The following is a 6,000-nucleotide window of genomic DNA, read 5'->3' as shown; positions in this document are numbered from 1 at the left end:
GACCACAAGTGAAATATACATCCTGTGGAAGTAGTGTATCTTTTATTAATCATAGTGTAGAGTGAAAAGTCAGTGTGTACTAGTGTCATTACGGAAAAGTAAATCATGTGCATATCTACATATCTAAAGGATTACAATAAGTCAATGAGAGAATGATGTGTTAAATAAATAGATAAATAGATAGATATATTTTGTATCTTATTGTAAGTAGAGTTATCCGTTCTGCTGTTATTGTTAGAAACCTCGAGGCGTTAGAGGCGTTACAAATAACAAAACATTTGATGTCGACTGAAATAAGGTTTGCTTTTATATCTTAAGTGATAGTGTGAATGCATATATGAGCACGAGTGAGTTCGTTTCAATGTACACTTTGGACGTTGTTCCTTTGTCAGATTTCTGACAGTAGCATTTATGACAGAATGAGATTCAGTAGATGTGTTTTTATTACCTTCTTTTCTTGTGTATGTCTAAAGTATTGAATAAAGAATACTTTTCTTTTAACTGTTTCTTTGTTTATTCTTAAATGCCTTTTTGTATCCTCACGTCAGCTACTGGGCCTCCGGAGTTTGCTTACGATTGCTGACGTTTGAAAGATGTCCTGACCAGTCTTCACAGTTTCTCAATAAGTCGATTATTATTCAGATTAATTACACTCACCTGTGTTACAGGTGTTCATGAACATAATTTACCCAAATGGCCTTTTTAGTGCCCAAACCACGAACGAAAGATGCTTGCTCTTAAGGTAGTGTAAAGATTTGCGGGGGTGTAGGTGGGGCTGGGGAAACCAAACAAGGGTTTGCAATAACAAATTAGAATTCTAGTCAATATTAAACCTTGTATTGAGGGGAGGGCAAGAAGAGTCTGGGAAATTGTGGGAAAATAAAACTAAATTTTACAATATTTGTGTTTTTTCAGTGTAATTCTGCCATAATGTGACATCGTGTTACGTGACGTCTTGCGACACAGCCTGGCGTGGCCAGACTGGCCTTAAGGGCACCACGGAGGGCCCCAGTTTTTTGAGACACTAAGTTCCCAGATAGAGAACTAGTGATCTCCTAAGCCATAGGACAGCTCAGCTCAGCCGTCCAAGGCTCGCACATGCCAGCCAGCCAGGGCTGGCATCTTCTCCCCAAACGGGAAGGCTGACGTTCCTTGGCAAGCAAGGAACGACATAACTCGAAACGATCTTGCCTGAAGCCCAGAGTAGCTCTGTAGAATTTTCATTTGTGGTCCAACAACTGAAACGTTTGAAAAGGTACGTTTGATTCCTCCCCAATATACGGTTAATTTATTTATATTTGGACATCTTTGAAATGAAGAATACATACAATGTTTTTACGTATAGCAATCATGTCTGTTGTTGTTTTGCTCCGATATATCACTTAATCTAGAGCAGGCATAGCCATTTGGGTAAATTATGATAATACCCCATGGCATGTTGGGTGAACTCACCTCAATTTGATCGGTTCTGGCGGATTACACAGGGCCATACTTCAAGCTTTTAATTCACGGCCCAGTCTTCTGTACATGACGTAAAAGAAATCCATCCTTTTAGGTAGCATCTAGAGAAATTTTCAAACAGTTTTTCTTTTATCCTGAAGGCACGAATCTTCCCTTCATCAATAGCAATGCTGACGTTTTTCTACCTGTGTGCTTAGTTTTAATTCATATGGTAATGTACCTGACGATGAAAAGTCCACTACTGCAAATAAAGTTATGGCCACGAACTGCAAGCTTTCAGTTGATCTCACACCGAACACATACATATTCTCTCACACACGTACATATGCACACGCACTCACACACATGCATACACACACACACACACGCGAGCGCACAGACACACACACACACACACATGCAGACACACACACACACACACACACACACATGCATGCACCGAATAAACCACCGAGTGATCGTGAGTGACTGAGGATGATCATGACAGCGTAACACTATGAATAACAAAGTATGAAAGTCTTATCTTAGCAAAGAAGGCTATTGTAGGATTTCCTCATAAACTATGTAAATGGGGCCCTCATTTGCATGATTTGTGTCTGATAATGTCTACTTAATGTCTATATTATATGCTGGTTTGTTTGTTTGTATCCTGTACAAACGTCTTCATTAAATAACACTTATGATGGTTGCCTGTAATCAGGAACTGTTCTTCAGGAGATTTAGTGTCATTGGTGACACAAGTACTTACAATTTTGGCTAGATGAGTACAGCGTTGACTAAACAAAATGACAAGAAAGCCTCAAAATTTAAACCCCTTTGCGAGCCACTGGGCATTTCCCCATTCCTGAATAGACAGAAATTTGGCAATTTGACGGTCCCCTTTCTACTTTTCCCGGCGCGGCCGGGATTGGTACTGCAGTTTGGGTTCTGTTAGGGTATAACATCCCGACTAGTAAAACTGTTAAAACATACAAACCATTAAACCAGTGAATCCTTTCTCAAACAGGTCCAGACGTAAACACCTGCATCTAGAAGTACCTTTCAGACTTTGTAAGGTACTAATTGACATAAAAATGAAATATCTTCAGGTGCTGTGCGAGGAGCCCATGTAACACTCGACCGCCTTTCGAAGCGTCACCTATATTCATGTCTCTTGCACGTAACGAGTAGGCTAGGCTGAGGGTGTATGTAGGCACAATCCACTCTTGACAACTTTGACATTTCCCTTGACTTTTCATCCGCTTATATGATCAACGACTTGGCGCAAGAATGATGTAACAGGTGTAGACTGAACAGTTATATTTATAGACTGGTTTACTGAAAACGTTGTGAGCTTACAATCTGCCTAACAACTTAAACTGACTATCAAAAGATCACCTGTTTGTAACAGACGAAAAGACGTAGTGCATCATGGAAAGCACGTTCCTGGCTGCGAGGTATAAAAACAACAACTTCTCACCGAGCTTTCGACCAGTCCTCTGCAGCTGGTCTTCTTCAGGACCTAATTGCTCAGAACATCTTCCGGACGCGTGAAGTGATCATAGGATCAAATGTGATTGGTAGTAGGTTCGACAGTTGGATTGTGATGGTATTTGGTAGTTGTCTTGATCCTGAAGATGCCATGCAGGTCGTGTGTGTCCGCCCCCGCCCCCAATGATCGGATAATTGACCCTTCCCTTACTGCAGGAATGTGGAAGAAATGTTCTAGAAATATCATGGGAATCTCGAATATACTTCATGTACACGGCACATGCACACTATGAAAGCAAGGACAGCATAAGATGACACCGCTTTTATTCTTTATCAAAAGTAATACACAAGGATGATGAATATATGAAGTAATATCCGTTTTCTTTGCTCCCCGTTACGAGGATGCGACCGATGAGAGACAAAATATTTGATAGATCGCTCAACAAATTTCTTAATAGTGTTTGTGTCTTACTATCATTAGAATAAGACTTTTCCATCGTGCCTCAAATTAAATCATTGTTATGAAATAAAGGGTCACACAAATCCTATTCTGGTCGCTCGGCGATCGCCGTATAGTAGAAAAGCTGTCTTATTGTAGAGATTAATTTGTCTTTTATATGTATCGTTTCCCCGGATGTCATCCATGTATCTGCGTGCAGGGGGATCTTTTGAGACAGTTATAAACATACGAATAGTTTGTTACAGGACCCTTTTTTTTCTTAAATCAAGTTTGGCACATCGAAGATTTACCATGTAGCCGTACCCTCCATGACCGTCTCCCGACAGTAACACACTATACAGAACGTTGACAGTCCTTTATTAGCGGCTTCTTGAAGAATGCAGCATTTCCCATCTGAGTATTCCGGGTTCTCGACCTGGGGATCGGGATACGGCCACTGTCGGCGGCCGGAAAGGTTTCTTCCCCGTGGAAATCTGTTGACGAAAGACAGAGAAATGTTAATATGTGAAAGGTAATTTCTATATCACGTCAATATAAAGATCCTAAATGAAAACAAAACTAGTACTCGGCACAAAAAGTTCGGAAATTTGACTTCGGTCGATCATACCTCCATTGTTCTTTTATGAATAATATTGTGCTTTTTGTTGTTACTAAATTTGTATCGTGATATCAAAAAGCTTGTTTATTCCCTACCAAGCTGTCTACCGCTCGTTGTTTTGTTAATTTCACTGGACATTTGTCAGTTCTGCATTACAGATAAACCACCTTTAGAAAATAACACACCAGTTTTGTAAAGTAGGTACAAGCTGCGTAAGACCGGACTGACTCACCAGGAAAGATTTATACTATTTTCGATAAGTGCGGTGAGTTATTTAACGTGCTCGAGGTGTAGCTTTCCTCAAACACGGGACCCCCAATTTACGAGAGGACGTCTCTAACTCATTTTCACCTCAGTGGAGTGAGGTGTTAAGTGCCTATCCCAATGGCACAGCACTGGGGCCTGCCAGAGATTAGAACCCAGAACCTTGAGTTTCTAAGTCAACAACCCTCAACCACAAGACCACCCTGACATGATGATATAACAGAACATCGATGGACAATAATCAATCCCTAGCTCTCTCTCCCATTTGAATATGAGACTGTATTTCAGAGACACATCGCTAGGAACTTGAGCTGGAGCCATCAATTACTATCAAACATTGCCGCAATGACAAACACAAACACAAACGCTAGTCAAAGGCACACAACCGGGTCCATTTGCGCTTTGCCGTCGACGCGTCCGACATGCATGAAGCACAGTGACAGTGTATAGATAAACAAGAGAAAATGGATCTGTGATAGAAAAACATTTTAAAGGTAAGGCGGCAATACGAATCTACGACACACACACCGTTTGCCTATGACTGCGAATATTGCAGCCTTTGCTGATAACTTTGCCCAAGACTTCGATATACCAGTCCCCCTTGATGCCTAAAGACAGATAGAGAGAATGTTGGGAAGCTTCGGCACCCCGGTGATTCTATGTGGTATGCCCCGCTAATGTTGTCCCAATACAGACCGCCATTGTACAGATGTACCTGATCCTGCACAGGTGTTATGTAAGGAGGTCTACGATTGGTGCGACCTGTTGAAAGTCTGCTGATTGACGTTTTGCATGACGTTTGGTAAAATTAAGTATAGAGGAATAATTCCTGCCTTCAATGATTTTACAAACATTTTGAAACTGATAATCATCGGATAGAGGAAAACTTGCAGGAGAAAATCGGCCAATAAGAAGGACCGTAACAGGTGTGCGCACTTTGACCTTAAGCAAGAGACGCTACCGTTACCTAGCCGTTAGGTTGAAACCTCGGACAAGGACACAGTTTTAATGTGTTTAACACGGGTAAGTTTGGTTCTTGACTATTATGAAATAAAAGACTATCATCATAAACTTCTTGTGTCGCTATCTATGTAACATACTCTCCGTAAAAAGTTTTAAAGCCAAACTTTCTTTCTTATAAGTTGTTAACTTTCCGGACCGCTATCAAACAGTGTGCTTTACTTCCGGGTACAGAAAAGAATCACTGCGGCAAAAGTCGCACAGAACTTTGGCATTTCGAAGCACCTGTTGTTATAGTTTTGTTCTTAAATCGATCTCAGAACCATCTGAAGAATTGTTTTTTGGTATTTTCTGGAGCAAACTCCCCCTAAACTTACGGACTTTCATGAAAAAAGAAATCTTACTACAGTAGCTGTGTATCACTGCAACATATATAATACTTAGATATACACTTTTGTCTTCTTACTCATGACCTCTTTTATTTCATTTTTCTCGCCAGAGAGGCGGCGTGAAAACCCACAAATGACGCACTATAATGTCGATATAAAGGTTGTGGGATGAAAGTTTATTGTCTTCAGGTTATTCTTCTGAATAAAGCAACAAGCCTGGAAAACCAGATATTGTAGATCTCGCAAGAAGCGGGGCTTATAGTACTACTATAAAATTCGCACAAATCATAAGCATTAGTTAATCTTAGCACATTATATTTTTTGTCCTCAAATTGATTTCATGACCATCTGAGGACTTGTCTTTGTATTTAGTCGACCAAACTCCCACTAAACTTTGA

The 6,000-nt window shown here is 40.5% G+C and overlaps 1 long non-coding RNA gene across 1 annotated transcript in view; it reads right to left on the bottom strand.

The window, feature by feature from the left end:
* Nucleotides 1-3,240: 3,240 nt before the first annotated feature.
* LOC136422032 (uncharacterized) overlaps nucleotides 3,241-6,000 on the bottom strand; it is a 5,484-nt gene continuing 2,724 nt past the window's right edge. The window contains exon 2 of the long non-coding RNA XR_010753564.1: nucleotides 3,241-3,864. This is a non-coding gene — a long non-coding RNA (uncharacterized lncRNA). The remainder of the gene's footprint in view (nucleotides 3,865-6,000) is intronic.

The sequence above is a fragment of the Branchiostoma lanceolatum genome, chromosome 16 (genome assembly GCF_035083965.1).
Source record: "Branchiostoma lanceolatum isolate klBraLanc5 chromosome 16, klBraLanc5.hap2, whole genome shotgun sequence".
Classification (NCBI taxonomy): domain Eukaryota; kingdom Metazoa; phylum Chordata; class Leptocardii; order Amphioxiformes; family Branchiostomatidae; genus Branchiostoma; species Branchiostoma lanceolatum.
Note: the sequence above shows the minus strand (reverse complement) of the source record. Positions and strands in the feature narration are given on the sequence as shown.